The following is a 16,504-nucleotide window of genomic DNA, read 5'->3' as shown; positions in this document are numbered from 1 at the left end:
GTGAGAGCCAGCACTCAGACCCAGGCACTTTGCCTCCAGAGCCCTTCCCCTTGGCCACCATGCTCATGCGTAACTGAGGAAACTTCACTGAGGTTTGCATCCCTTCCTTGTTCAACCTCCAAGATTTCAAAGGAAAAGAAAATTGAAAGGTAGGCCTACAAAACTCTCCAAACTAATTAATGAAATGAAGAAGAAGAAGAGGAGAAAGAGGAAAGAGGACCTTCGGAGAAGCCACGACGTTAGACGCAGAGAGATTGATGATGAGCTTGTTAAACACATACTAACTGGAAACTGTCTATTTAAAGACTAAGAAGGACCTATCTTCCAACAATTAAAGGCCTAAACTTTCCCTTTCCATGGCAGTCTCCACCCAAGAATACATTTCAAAGGTACCAATATAGTGTGTACAGATGTGAATATAAAAATCATACTTCAACAATAGTTGTAAAGAGATTATTTTTGAATTTTGTTTATTTTTTATACAGCAGGTTCTTATTAGCAGTTTTATACATATTAGTGTATATATGTCAATCCCAATCTCCCAATTCACCCCACCACCACAAACCCTTCTGCCACTTTCCCCGCGTTGGTGTCCATACGTTTGTTCTCTACAGCTGTGTCTCTCTTTCTGCCCTGCAAACTGGGTCATCTGTACCATTTTTCTAGGTTCCACATATATGCGTTAATATACGATATTTCTTTCCCTCTTTCTGACTTACTTCAAGTAGTAAAGAGACTTTGAATGAGTTAGCTCACATGGTTCCTAATAAAAATGGGAGACAGTTATTAGGATGTTGTCATTAAAAAAGACAGGATTTATAAAAGAGCCAGAAAAGAGAAGAGAGGAAACACACACACACACACACACACACACACACACACACACAAAGCCTGACAAAGGGGAGTTTTCCCTTTCCTTGACGAACAGATAGCGGAAAGCCATCAAACACCTAGTCTGGACGGGTTAATCTCGTGACGTTCCGAACTAACAAGGTATACGCTTTTGGCTATGTGTGGAGGCTCCAAAAATTCTTCAGAGTTTAGTGGTGACGTGAATGTGGCGGCTTTTCTTTGTGGACGACCTGCCAGTGTCCTCCCTTTGGCACCTCTGAGTTACTTAAGCCTAATTGAACTACTTTCCTCATCAGAATTTCTCAATTTCATATACCCTCCCCCTTCATTGACTCATATTGATTCTTAACAGAGCAAGATTTGATCATGAACACTTGCTTCTCTCTTGGCCGCAGTATGAACAGTGGAATGTCCGCTTAGGGTCATGGTTGTGAGCAGCATATAAGTAAGTAGTCAGACAACCAATACTGAAGGGAAGCCAAAAATCTGAGAACAACAACAATATCCCAGTAAGTACTTTGAACTTACTTTTCCTCCTAGCCCAGGACAAAGCAGAAGAAAAAGTATCAACATCAGTTTAACAATAACCAAGTGGCATTAAATTTTTTAAAAATGAGGCATAATATGCATAAAGTACAAAGAGTGTACAGTTCCCAAACCATTACCAGTGTACAGCAACGTGAATAACTGATGAAGCAACCTGAATAACTAAGGTATGGAAAATGACCAGACCACAAAAGGCTTCCTCATGACTCTTCCCATGCAAGAGCTCAGAGGAATCACGCACATACCCCTCCCAACCTCTCTGCCTGTCACTTTCACATAAATTGGATCACAGGGCATGCACTGGTTTTGGGGGCCTGGAGGGGCATGGGTCTGACTTCTTTCACTCAACATTATGTCTATGAAATTTAACCCTATTTTTCACATAGTTCTTTGTCTCTGTGGATTCCTTGTAAGAATATACCTCTCCATAGATTTCTACTGTTGGACATTTCAGTTGTTTCCAGTTGAGGATATTCTGAAAAGGTACGAACATTTTTTTGTGAATTTTGGTGAACATACACATTTTTCTAGGGGACCCCATTCCAGCAGAATAATGCCAGTGTTGACTTTAAAAATAATACTTTTGGGGGCTTCCCTGGTTGTGCATTGGTTAAGAATCCGCCTGCCAAGGCAGGGGACACGGGGTCAAGTCCTGGTCTGGGAAGATCCGACGTGTTGTGGAGCAACTAAGCCCGTGCACCCCAGCCACTGAGCCTACGCTCTAGAGCCCATGAGCCACAACTACTGAGCCCTCATGCCACAACTGCTGACGCCTGCGCGCAGATAGCCCATGCGCCGCCACAAAAGAAGCCACCACGATGAAGAGTAGGCCCCAATCACTGCAACTAGAGAAAGCCATAGCCGAACAATGGAGACCCAACGCAGCAAAATCAAACAAGCAAAATAAATGTAAAAACTTTATAAATATAAAAATATATAAAAGTTGGGATTTTTTTTGTTTTTTTCCTGCAAAAAGGGTTTATTCAGGAATAGCGGAAGAATTGCAATTCAGGACAAGCAAGCTATAGCAAAAGCCATAGGCAAGCCCCACAAACAAAAGACAGGAAGGAACCTTACTTAACAGAAAGAGGAGGAAGCTGAGGGAGGTTGTTTTGAAACCAAGCCCTTTCAAGAAAAGTGAAAGTTCAGGGTGATGACGATTTCTCATTGCCAAGTTGCTGGTTTCCTGCAGGAGATGAAATGTACATGTTTTTCTGTTGGGGCCTGTAATCCATGATTCTTTCCTATTGATGCTTCTTCTGTCTGGGACTATAATTGACGATACTTCCTGTCTTTGAACTTGAGTGGTACCCCATGAGAGCTCCCACTTCTGGTCTCCCAACTTCATTTTAGTGACGTTTCCCTTTATTAGTTTTCAAACCTGTCACAAGGAATTTTGATTTTTCTAGTTTAATCTATTTTAACACTTTAGGAGACTTACTACATCAGAATATTATCCTTACACCCTGTGGCCCTAGCAACTTTCAAGTGTTCAGTAGCTACATGTGGCTTGTCCCTATCATATTGGAGAGCACAGGTCAAAGGTGTAGCACAGCTAAAGGTACGATTTCTGGGCCACAGCATATAACTGTGTATGGATGACCCTCAGCTGATGCTGCCAAATTTTCTTCCAACCTGTTGAACTTTTTTATACCCTTTCCAGAAATGAATAAGAATTTCCAGTGCTCTCCATCCTGTCAACATTTGGTTTTGTTTGTCCTTTTTTTTTAAAGTAAACTTTATTGAGGTGTAATTTACATAGTAAAATCTGCCAACATTAGATTATCCTACATTTTTTTCAATGATATCATTTCTGTGCAAAGCTGGATTTTGGTGCTTGCTGTGATAAAAAGCAAGGGCCATGCGAAAATGAATGTGTAACGAGAAGCAAGGAGGCGACTGAGAAGGTTTCAGAGGCTGTGCAGCGCGCAGCATTAAGGTTATGATTCTGTCGTGTCAGAGCAGTGAAAACACAAGCCACGCTACTGAACTTTTGTCAAGGGAACACATAAGAATAGCCACAGCACCAGCCGCAAACCTACAAAATATAGAAATATACGTGAACCCAGAAAACAACAGCATTCCCCAAGGAAAGCGCTGTTGTCAGCCAACCTATCAGGAAATCAGGGCAAACGGGAAGGACAAAGACAGAGAGAATTTGCAGGCAACCAAGGATGATTCGTTAATTAAATCAATTTAATGTTAGTCAAAGGATTAAAGTTAACTGTAAATCTTGAATTTGTAATTTAAGCTGACAGATGTTGGAACCTGAGAATGTTGGAATCATATATTCTTATATATGGAATCACATATTAGATGACACCTAAAAATGTTTACCAGAAATTGTAAGCGGAATAATTGAGTCGTCTGGTTTCTAGAATTAGAAGTATTCATTCCTCTTTAAAGATATTAGTATATTTAATGTACTTGACTAGTATATTTAATATACTTCAACACATAAATTTTAATGATTTTTTCAATGACATTGAAATCTTCCTGAATATGTTTCCTTATTTAACTGGTACAACCAGTATAAGAAATTTAAGAAGTCCAACTTAACTCAGATGTTCAAGACAAAATAAAGCCTAGACTTACGTACCATAATATTATACCACCATTATTTTCTACATTATAAGATAATCTGAAAAAAAAAATGTAGTCATTTTTAGACCAAAATTATTAAACCAATCTAAGTTTTCTGAGTAACCTCGATAAAAACACACCACATGACATAAACATTTTAAATGTCATTATATATAAAATGTATAAATTATTTACATTGCTTAAAAGAATTAACGGTCGTCTTTGTAATCAATTTCATTTCGTTTCTCACTGTTCTTCCCAGTAATCAAGACCATTAATTTAATCTACAGCTAAATCTGTTATAGTTCCTTGTCACCAATTCAACAACAAAATTTTTCCTCATATAAATACCACATTGAAAGCATAAGTAGTAATGCATTTTTCCCAGAAATTCTTAATTCTCTTATTTTATATTTACGTAACTGATTATTACTATTCTGAAATTAATTGGGAAATTACTTTTTAATTAATTTAAATTTTTAGAGGCCAAATTTGTCTATTCTATCCTAAGGAATAGAAAGTATATTGCTTTGTTTCTGAGAAAATATATTTAAAGGGGAAAAAATTCATCAAACTAGTGCGCATTATTTAAGGTGAAAGCAGAGGCAACGATATGTATTAACAGCAACTAACAGTGAGGGAAACAAAATGAAATAAGTAAGCCACATTAAGTCTTTGAAGGAAGTCCCTTAGTGAAAATCGGAGTGCTTCTGTGATATGCTTTTGAGTCTCCAGGGCATGTATCTGTGCATGACGTCAGTGCTCCTCATCCATCTGTATTAAGGACTGAACTGGCTTACAGTTCTGGAAACTTTAACTCTTGACTTGTAGGGGTGTCACAAGTGCTCATGTTGCTGACTTGGTTGCTTGTTTGTAATGATATAAATGTCTTTCCTCTGCTTTCTGTAGTCTGATTTAAGTAATCCCTAAAGGACATTTGTTTGACTTTTTTCAGTTATTTAGAAACTTGAGTATACCAATGAAAGAAAGCTGCGTATTCCATGCTAAAAATTCAATATTCTTCCTGTATTAATCCCCTTATTACTGTGGAGCTCCTTTTGAGGGAACCATTGCATATTAAGATCATCCTTATTGTAGCTACTACACTTTTGCAGTTATTGACAAGGATTGCATTGGCCCACGCGGTTTTTACCAAATAGAGGAAAGACAAGAGGTGGACAGCTTCTCACTGCTGCGGTGTCACATACCAGGAAATACCAGAATCCTCAGGACAAGCATCAGACAAGAAAGACTCATGGTCCAGATTAGCTGTCATCTTCTACCTAACAGGGAATAGATCCCTGTAAACCACCCCCCAACAGGGATTATCCCCAGAAGTTCACTTCCTAGAATTAAAACCAGAATCCCGCACTGAGAAGAGAAATTAGTGATGCACAAATGAGACAGAGAGAGAGAGAGAGAAAATCCTTGTTCAGTAACCACACAGTATGAAAAAGCCAAAATGCTCAATTTCTGCACAGGAGATTTAACAGAACAGAGGAAACATGAGCTAATAACTCTAAGGGTCCAGGTCTGAAGCAGGAACCTGTGGGGGGGGGGGCAGGATTCTGTTGGCTCCCACGATGTGCCTTAGATGGGCTAACTTTTATAGTCACAGCCAAAAAACACAGAAACAAAGAAACAAACAAAAAACTGACAAGGAATAACACAGAAACACTTATTCCCATGCTAATTCCCCTTTTTATACGAGGAAGGACAGGCATTAGATTGTTTTCATCAAATTAAAAGTATAAGCAAAATTTATAAATAAAAGAGAAAACGGGAGAAGGAAAAAACCTCTGGGATCAGTGAGATTCTTCTCTTTGGATAAGTTGCTTGGCAGGACGTTATCAAAGAGGTCATTCTGGGTAGTCTTCTCTGGACCCTGTTGACTAGGTCAGCAGAGAAAACAATTACAGTTCTTGGAGGATTTTAAAAATATTGAATGTTGAGCTTTCGAACATATGCAATAGAATATCTCTGTGTAATGCCCAAAATGTCCCTCTGTTGTCCTTCCCCTTAGTTATGTCGGGAGGGCACTGCTCCCTTTATTAGTTAGACTATCATACAGAGATGTATACAAAGATTGCTGTGTTGGCAAGTAAATGAAGAAAGGGACATTGAAAGACTGGAAAATAAAATGGAATATGATTCAGTCCCACTTCTGTGGAAGGAAAATTTGAAGCATTTACCAACATTAGAAGCATAGAAACACTAAAGGTAGCACTTGCACTTCCAGTTCTCTAAGCTATGGAAACACCTGCACGAGTGGTCAGAGGTGTGTGTACAATAATGATGGTTGCAGCATATTCGTCATCGTGAAACCATGAAACCAAGTAATACACAACCATGGAAGAAAGGCCTTTATCAGAAACAATGCAGAGGAGAATTATGATCATGAGCTCACTTATAACATCATTCACAGAACAAGTACTAACGTTCAGAGATGAAAAATTTGAGGCACATAACATATAACTTTCTTGTCCAAGTCTACAGACTTGGCAGAATAAAGACTTTATCCCACCAGACCGTGGCTTCCTTGATCTCTTTCAGGAGGTCGTGAGTTAGGCAAGTATGGAGTCCAGTAGAGACGACAGACAATAGAGCTGGGAAGTCGGGGTGGCCCAAGACTGGCAGCAGTGGTGAGGTGGACAGGACCCCGAAGACAGTTCGGTAAACTTTGTGGGAGCAGATGTACAGGTAATAATCAGCATGGAACACCTGGAATGGTATTCAGCACCGAAAACGCTGGATGGGTTCTGGGGAAAAAGAAAAAAGAAAAGAAAACTCTCCCACCGTCCCTGGGTGGGCTCGAACCACCAACCTTTCGGTTAACAGCCGAACGCGCTAACCGATTGCGCCACAGAGACAACAGCACATGCCTTTTCTGGACTCTCTTTGCAGTAGACACTTACTAATTCCCAGGATGTGCCGCCTGTCCCGCAGGAGAACGGTGCCCGTTCGAAAGCCTCGGAAAAACGGAAAGTTTAGAGCGATGAATGATGTTCTTTATCCTGTTTGAAACTGGTGCCTCAGGTGCCTTATCCGAAACTAAAAGGGCAGCAGAATGGCCTGACCCCGCCTTGCCCCTCACTCGCCTCAGATGCCAGCGCCCCCGGAGACACCCGGAGCCCGGGCCGGGACCCTCCGCGCCTGAACCGAATGGGGTCCAAGGATAGCTGAACTCCCGGTGGGCATCCATGACGGCTCTTCCGGTTTCCTCGCCGACACCCAATGAATGTGACTTTGCCCACCCTCCCGAGAGGCCTCCGGGGGCCCGTGTGGTGTTTTGGTTTCCTGTGTCCGTCATGCGATTTCCACAACGGCAGCAGTCGCCGTGATGGTCGCCCCTGCGTCCCCACGCCCAGAACAGGGTCTGGCACTCAGCAGGACGCTCCGGGTTTCCCGGCCATTCTGTGATCCCTCAACGTCCTTTCCACGGATTTCTTTTCTTCCTGTATCAGCCAGAGACCCCTTGTGGTCCTTGCACTCATAAACCTTGACTGACCTTGAAGTTCTCCTGGAGGAGCGCTTCGTGTTGTTTGTTGCCGCCCAGCTTCTTGATTTTCCAGAAGGAAGTTTCATCTTCTCCTCAGCCCGGTGCTGTGAACTTCCTCCTGGTAACAAGGGCCTCCTTCCTCCTTGAGTCAACTCTTGTCCAGTCCCTGGGACGTCTCCCAGCAACACTGGGCATCTTACTGACTCTGTTTTTTGGCCGACGGCTCTTTTCTTTTAATGCGAATTTTTCTGTTCTGTGTATTGGATAAGGGGAGGAATGGCTTTGGGAGAAAATGAAGAAGTAAAGGGGAAATGAAATAACGCAGATTATTATTTTGAGACATAGTGTGGACTTATACCTATTACACATGTGAATATTTAGTGTGGTGGTATTTTGTGTACATAAATACTGTATACACTGTCAGACAACTCGGAGGCACGTGCTCTATGACCCAGCAATGAGTGCTCTTGGGTACCTGGGTATGTGTACACTTCTTTTAAGCCGTGCGACTTCTGGGTCATGATATATTAAGAAATTGGAATGAAACTGACTTGCCCACGCTGTGAGGAAAGAGTCTGTGACTGCCGAAGTGTCAGAGCGCTGCCTTGTGGCCTCCACAGCATGTCGTTGATTTTGAGTCACCCCTGGTGAGTATGGCCTGGTTTGTCTCAGTGTTTGGTGTAAACGTTAATTTTTACTTGCGCGGTAAATCTAACAAATCTACAGTGGTAAGAAAAACTTAGCCCCCCTTCATCAGAAGTGTATGAAGAAGAAAAGGAGAGGTCTCCTGCCTCCCATGCCCATTCCACTGCGGACACACTTTATATATTACACGTAGGAGGTGGTGGCAGCTTTGGAGTGTCATCGGTGCTGTGTAGCCAAGGGACCCAGGAAGTCCCAAGTCCTGCGCTGACAATCGTCTGCCCTCTCTGGGCAATGGGAAAAGTGTGAAGGCGAAGAAAAGTAACACTATTATCTGCAGAAATTTTACCTCAGGATGGGACACTCTGGCAAACTGAGGCAGAATATGTGGTTTATGATGGAGACTTTCAGGGGCTCTTCCCTGGCCCGAAGCCCAAAGTGGATTTTACCTCGTTTTCTGAGGTGCAAGTGAACTGAGAGAAGTCAATCAAAGGAGAGGAGCAGAGAGAAAGCAAGACGGAGGACCACCCACGCGGGTCAACCGTATTCAAGTCTTGTCGGGACCGTAGAAGAAATGCCCTGGGATTATCGCTGGGACGCGTGGAGGCTAAATAAGTACTTCCCCATCTCTGGCGGCATAGAGCGAGCACGTTTCGAGCAGGTTCCATGGTGTAATGGTGAGCACTCTGGACTCTGAATCCAGCGATCCGAGTTCAAATCTCGGTGGGACCTTTCTGCTTAGTTAGAAGAAGGACTTTTTTACTCCTCAGATGGGACGTGCTTTCCCGCTCCCGCGTCCCGGAGAGGCGCGGTCCGCGCGGTCCACGCGGACGTGGAGGGCAGGTGAGGGGACGAGCCCGCGGCGTCCCCGCTGGACCCTGGCGACTCTGCCCGTCGCTGGCCACCGGAGGCCCCGGCCCCGCCGCCCAGGGGCGCAGCGACCGAGCCGGTGGCACCCCCTCGTCGGGTCACCCTGGGTCTCGGGGGCAAAAGGCAGAGGCTGCGCCCACTGACTCCTGCCCCGCGAGAGGGGTTCGCACCGCACGTCCTGTAACTAACTGCGCGCTGGTCCCTGTGAGTAAAGGGTCGCGGTGCGGGGCTGTGACGTCGCTGAGCAGCCAGGGTGACAGCGTCTTAGCTTTCGGGTCGAGGGTTCCAGACCTGGATGGGAAGTACTGTATTGTATTCAGGTGCCCTATTTATTATTCCGAATATCAATGGATCCTATCCCAGTTTATACCCATTTTATTCAGAACTGCTCGCTCCTAAGTCTCCGTTGGACACGAAAAGCCGCTGTTAGGCTAAGATTTGAACCTTCACTCCAGGAAACCTCGTCCTTTCTTTCCAAGCTCAGCCAGAAAGGGGAGCCCCGGCCGCGGATTCCGGCGTCTGAGGAGACCCCAAGTCCCTGACCCACGGCCGCCCGGCCCGGCTCCTCCGGGGCCAAAGGTGAGACGAGTCGGGGCCGCTCCGAGTCCGGGACCGGCCGGCGCCCCTTCGTCCTGCCGCGACTCTGCTCCACCGAGAAGACGCCCCAGGACGTGACCGGATGGAAACACTTTTGTCCTCTACTGCTCGGTAGAAACGTATGGATGAGGCTTGTGATGGACTTGAATAGCTAATTAAAACGTTCTCTTCCAGGTGCTAAGGAGCATCTCTCTGAGTTTGAGATTTTGGAACTTTCAGAGGTTACGAAGGACCGAACGACACAGCTGTCTTTGGAGGACTTGACGAGAAAGGTGTGAGGCCGGCGAAAAGATCCGAGGAAGGGCAAGAGCAGGAAAGAGGAGAGAATGACACAGAAGGGAGAAAGGGGCTGGAAGGGAGAGGAGCTGGGCGGGCACTGCAGCGGGGGCAGTCGCTGGGTTTGGGCGACCACAGCTCCTCACTCTGGAGCGCTCCCACCCTTTACCGACCTGCCCGAGAACCCGGTTCCACCCCAAATCGCCAAGCTGCTTGCCTGGCATTTGTTCTTGCAAAGTTTCCTTCGCCGTTGGGTTTGGAGGGGTGAGGTGGGCTGTGTTGGTGTGCAAGCCAGTGGAAGTCCTGGCGGCTGCCTTGGAGACGACTGGCGGGTAGGGAAACACACAAACTCCACTCTTCCCTTTGCAGGCCGGTCTGCAGGGCCTGGGGTGGGAAACTGGAAAATCAGAGTCTCAATATTTATTTAGAGATAAGGAGATAAATAGCCAAACAGTAGGTCATGTGAGTTGAAAGTGGTTATCCCTGGAAAAAAAGAAATGTGGGATGGGATCAGGGGACTACTGTTTCCCATAACAAGTTTTGGGGCATATGTAACTTTGTACCACATGTATGATATTTTTAAAGTTCATTGCTTGTATTTTGAATATAAATTTTTATGTAGTCATATGTATCACTCTTTTAAAATTCTGGGTCTTGTGTCATGTGTAGAAATGTTTTCCACTGTAGAATCATGATTTTTATTTTTTTTACATTGGGGCATTCTTGAAGCAAGGAATTGGACCATTATTCCCCTTTTGATGAGCTGATCACATGAGCTAATATACTTGCAGATCCTCCCAGCCCAGGAGGTTACTGCTGGTCAGAGAGGATTGCTTTACTCTCTCTAGGAGGGTCCACAGCCACTCAAAAGTATCAGTAACTTAAATAAAATCCCACCGAGTCTTTATGCAGTGCTGTGCCCAAAACACAAGAGCTTACACTCAATGATTACATGTTAGTGCCGTGTGCCCAGGCATAGTCTACAAGTTTTACATGGGTTTACTCATTTGATCCTTTCAACAGGCCTATATCATATCATCGTCCTCACTTCCCACATGAGAAAACTGAGGCGTGGAAAGGTTAAGTAACTTGTCTCATCGCTCAGTCAGTGAGCGGGATTTGAAAGCAGGAATCTGAACGGAAGCCCGCCTGGCTCCACAAGATACGCTCCCAATCAAAGAGGAACAAAAATGGTAAAGATGCTTGACAAGAAATTTAAGTCTGTATATTTCTTTTGAAAAAAACACTAAGGAGGAGTCACGTAACGGGCATAAAACTGTCCTAAATATCCTCATGACCCACCTGCCTCCCAAACATCCTTCTTATCCCAACAGCTGCTCCCCGCACATCTCCAACTTAAACACAATTCCTGCCAGAACTAGATTTTTCCTTCCCTTTATCTTTTCCTCTCACCTACGCCATACTTCTTCCATAGCTATTCTGTTCCTTCACTTCCAGGTCATTCATTTTCTTTAAATTTAAAAATGTTAAATATATATATATAAAGAAGTAAATAAGCAGCCATCCATAGTCCCACCTCCTGGAATTAACTGCTGGTAACATCTTTACGTATTTTTCTTCGATTCTATTTTTAAGTTACTCTAATTTTTGCAAAAATTATATATGCTTATTATGTAAAATTCAAATGATGCAGAAAATGCAAATATGTAAAATTTTGAAACATCTGAAATTCAAAAATAACCTCTGTTAAGGTAGTTAAATATTGATGGAGTCATTTTGGTATATCTATATCTATATTTGTTTTTATAAAATTGAGCTCTTATAGATTCTAGTTTTATTTTAAAGTATGCAATTTAATAGTGCATAAAGTTAATGGAAGAAAAAGATACAAAAATGAAGAAATTGCTGAAATTTCAATCAAATTGTTTACCACAAGAGAGAGACTTTTCTAAAAGAACCCTCTAAGGCTAATAATAATAATGATAATAATTAAGACATTAAAATTTGGAATGATTCTTCTTATTACTTTTTAAAATCAAATTTCTCGAGTTGTAATTTGAAAATAATACAATGCATCCATTTCAAGTTTGATGACTTTTGACAGATGAATGTACCCACGTAACCACTACCCTGTTCAAGAAGGAAGAACATTTCCAGTACTCCAAAATGTCCTCTGCCGTCGATCCCCCTACCACTTCCTGTCCCAGGAAATCAGTGATCTAGTTCCTGTCACTATGGATTAGTTTTGCCTGTTCTAGAAATTCACATAAAGGGAACCACAGACTATGTACTCTTTTCATCACTCAGCATGATGTTTTCGGGAGTAATGCATATCGGGGCCCTGTATCAGGAATCTGTTTCATTTCATCAAAGAGTAGTTAGTATTCCTTTGAATGAATATATCACAATTATATCCGTTCACCTCGTGCTGGACATTTGCATTGATGAACAAAGCTGCTATAAACAAGTCCCGTTTGTGGGCATATGTTTCATAAATTCCATATAAAATCTTTTCTTCTTTAATACGAATTTATTTTGTGAATGGATGTTACATCCGCAAATACAAAATGTATTCAAATGTTACAAAAACCTGAAGTACAGGCTTATCTTTGATTGTTTCCTATCAGGACATACTTAATATAAGCCACACACTATGCTAGGTGTGTTATTAGATTATCTCATTTAATCTACACAAGTTCACGAAGTACGTAATATTACTTTCATATGACGCTTGCAAAATCGGCCTAGCAAATCGGAGTTGGCCCAAGCTCCAACAGAAGGCACCAGGACTGAAAAGGAGCCCTCCCCCGGAGCACCTCCCCCCCCCCCCCCCCCGCGAGGCAACCCAATGTCTTCGTAATAACCTCGCTATGTCTGATAGGCCTGGAAACCAATATCCAAGCAGTTCCTAGTCCCGGTATTTATTGTTCGGCTTCTTTTGGTCAGAAACTCCTCGATCCGGGATCCAGAGCATAATACTGTGGACAACCTTGAGACTAAGGAAATCTGTTAAAAACTCTAAAAACCCGTTCTCTCATCAGTAGGGCATTGAAAGTTAACTTTCGTCTTGGTTCAGCTATTTTATATTTGAGCAGGGAAAACGCCCGCTGCTGGGGAGAAGAGCACTTTTGTTTTTTACTTTCACTTCCAATGATCTACATACTCGACCTGGGTCCTGTGCTTTTCAGTTAGTTTTCTTTGGACCTAGTTTTCTTTAGACCTACCCTTAAGTATCACCCCTTCCCCCACCTCCATCTCCATCTCCACTCGCCCATCTTCACTCCCCCTCTCCCTGACAGCACCCCCACGGGTCGCAGAGGCTTCCGGAGCTGAGCGGATCTAGGAGTGCCGTCCCCGAGGTAGCCACGAGGGGGCGACAGTCTTTTCGTCCATGGTCCTACCTTGACTGTTTGGCCCAGCAGATTCTGTTTGCCAGGACTTCGTGGATCAGCAGTGACGGTGAAGCAAGGGAATACCACATCCTGGGAAAGGAGTTTGTGAAAAGCCCACAACTGCCAACGCTGGGCCTGGGGTTTTTTCCTAAACTGTAGTTCAATAGGGAAAAAACTAAAACTACTCCTTAGTAAATGAAAAAATGTTATGTACAACTCCTGCGGCTACTTAACGAAAACGGATGTGAAGGTAATTTCTTAACTTGCCAGGCCAGTGAAGCAGGTCTCGTGCAAACTGAAGGCTGAAAGAGAACTGCTGTTTTTTGTCTATGCAAGTAAGTAGTGAGAGAAGGACTGAAAAGAAAGGCTAAAGGAAGGAAAAGGAACAGGACTGAGAAATACGAAGAGACTGCTTGAGACGGAAAAAAGGAATGAGTAGGCGGGTACCTACCGAAATCCCCAGCCATGATTGCAAACGATGCAGCTGATCACTTCAGAATATTAGTTCAGAATTACAAAAGCATGGAACCGGTCAGAAGCGCATCTATCTGCTCTTTGGCTTTTCACCACACAAACCGGTAAAAAACCGGTTACGCGGCACGCGGTTATTTTCTTCGGGTCCGTTCGCGGAGCGAACGCTGACGTCCCAGTGTAGACCTAAGCTTTAACCACAGTTGCGTTTCACGTCGTTTACACACGAAAAGCGTTCCGCGTACCGCAAAGCACAGCCGTGGTTCCGTACGACAGCCCGAATTTTCGCCGCTCAGGGGTGAAAAACTCCGTACACCACATACAGGCGAGTCGCGCGGGCGCCGCCATTTTCAGCGCAGTAACGCTGGGATCGTATTCTAGTGATAACAACCGCACCCCTCACGAGACCAAATCGCGGGTTTAGTAACTCAGCTGCCGGCACTTTACAAAACGTACTGCTAACATCTGAACCCAAGCGTTGTCGCCAACCCGGCCGCACTCACAAGTTCAGCACGTAAACAAACACCATAACTGACCACGCAGGTACCTCACAGCACCGCCGCGACAACAACAATCTATAAAACCCGGAACTCGGTACACCCCGCAAGCAATTCCATAACTCTGTTTTTATACCTCATAAATATCAGGGGAAAGCGCGAACGCAGTCCCCCACTATCACAAATTTTGCAGTCGAGTTTCCCACATTTGGGGAAATCGCAGGGGTCAGCAAATCCGAAGTGCAATGGATAAGCCTCACCCTGGGAAAACCACCTTCGTGATCATGGTATCTCCTCTGCCAGGTAAGTATGAGCTAAAGTCGCTTCGGCCCTGACACACCCTCAGGCGCCCTATACTGTACAGACACGGTCACTTTCCTCCCCGCAGCCCCGAGCCTTCCTGCCCCTTCCAGACAGCTGATCCATGCACTTGCAACCAACAGCCCTCGATTCGCTCCCATACCACGGGAGATCATGTGCTTTTCACCACCAGATCACGAACCAGCAGACCCTGCGCTGAGATATCTACATACGACACGCCCCATCCGTCAAGCCAACGGGAATTACCGCTCCCATCCAGCCCACGCCCCGCCCTACTCCGCGCCTCCCTCCTCCCACGCCGTCCAGCCAAGCCTACCAGAGGGCGGGCGCCCTCTGGGGGAAGTGACGTCGACCGCTCGCTCTTTTCCTCCCACCCGCCCCCACCCGCCCCCACCCGTTGGGGCCGTGCGCGCGTGGCTGGCTGCTTAATCTCTGTCCTGCCGAGCACCTGTCTGGCGGCCTGCTGAAGCCTGAGCACCTTTTGGGAACTGTAACGGCTTTCAATGCGCAGAATAGAGAACATTCAGGAGTCCAGGGGAAACCGGTTCCTTTCAAATCCAGTTGTCTTTGTGATGTACTATTGTGTGTACGTCTAGTAAAACGCATTAACCATTATGACTGGCGGTGAACTCTATTCCATTCTTGAAAGTTCAATTTCGTTCATCGGAAATTTCATTCCTTTTATTCCCCGTCTTCAGGTGTTGTTTTGACTCTGTCCTTGAACAGATTTGAACACCTATCTGCTACCCTCTGACTTCGGAGTCAAATACCTTCTTTAACACAGGTTCATTTGTTATCACTACGCGAGTCATAATTTTACCTTTCTCTGTAAATTATTTTTATTAATTATTATTTATTTATTTATTTTTTTTTTTGTGGTACGCGGGCCTCTCACTGTTGTGGCCTCTCCCGTTGTGGAGCACAGGTTCCGGATGCGCAGGCTCAGCGGCCACGGCTCACGGGCCCAGGCGCTCCGCGGCATGTGGGATCTTCCCGGACTGGGGCACGAACCCTCGTCCCCTGCATCGGCAGGTGGACTCTCAACAACTGCGCCACCAGGGAAGCCCTTATCTGGCTTTCTGATACACTTTCTCATCCCTTCTAATACACACTGTATCATGTGTTTCCTGGCTTCTGTTCCCTCCCGGGAATTATAACTCCAACAAGGCTTCTGATTTGGGACTGTGTCTCCACCCATAACAAAATGTTCAGGCTGGTCCCTGGCAAGCTGGTCAGTGTGCCCCTGTGCTGCTGCCCAATTCTGTTTTTCCTCACGGGCACAGAAAGTTGATAGGACTGTTTGGACATCCTTCCAAGTTAAATCGAAGGCCACAGTTAGGGCCTGAAACCCTTCAACAAACTTACTAGGGTGTTCAGAAAATCGGCCCGTTCTCTGTTTGCATTGGGCTAAATCGGTTAAAGAAAAGGGCACATGTACTCCGATTGTCCCTTTGCCATTTGCCACTTCCCTAAGAGGGCATCCTTTTCCCGATCCTGGGTGATAAGAAGTTCCACTATGAGTTACTCCGGAGTGACTAGTCTCTCCCTCCTGGGGTAACAGGGGGTATAAAGGGACATAGGAAGGTGGAGTTTGGGATTGGTCAGAGGATCTGGAGAAGTAGGTGCCTCCGGAGAAGCAGGGGAAACTTGGCTCCCCGCGCCCCACCCCCACCCCCGGGAGCTGGGGAAGCTTAGAAGGGGATCATCTAAAATGTCAGGAGTGCTTTCTGATTCCCCAGGCTTTTGATTACAGGAGTCACATAGAGCAGGCTTTTGGTAAAGGACTATGAAGGCTTGGATATATGGAATCTCAGTCCATTTTCCCATCTTGCGACAGTAAAGATCCAATTGCAAGATGGTATTGTAATTTAGAGACCAATTTTCAGGCCATTTAACTCCATCCCCACCCCACCCCCCCCAACTTATATAAAGTCCAGGCCGTGTTACGGTAGAGTTTAAGTATTTTCCTTTTCAGCCCATCTATTTAAAAAATTTTC

General features: G+C 44.8%; 1 long non-coding RNA gene across 1 annotated transcript; it reads right to left on the bottom strand.

The window, feature by feature from the left end:
- Nucleotides 1-3,896: 3,896 nt before the first annotated feature.
- LOC307197929 lies at nucleotides 3,897-14,677 on the bottom strand. Its single transcript, XR_013831555.1, has 3 exons — nucleotides 13,670-14,677; nucleotides 10,083-10,262; nucleotides 3,897-6,740 (listed from the first exon to the last, which is right to left on the bottom strand). It is a non-coding gene; the product is annotated as an uncharacterized lncRNA (long non-coding RNA).
- Between the last annotated feature and the right edge of the window lie 1,827 nt (nucleotides 14,678-16,504).

The sequence above is a fragment of the Stenella coeruleoalba genome (genome assembly GCF_951394435.1).
Source record: "Stenella coeruleoalba genome assembly, chromosome: 1".
In the NCBI taxonomy this organism is placed as follows: domain Eukaryota; kingdom Metazoa; phylum Chordata; class Mammalia; order Artiodactyla; family Delphinidae; genus Stenella; species Stenella coeruleoalba.
Note: the sequence above shows the minus strand (reverse complement) of the source record. Positions and strands in the feature narration are given on the sequence as shown.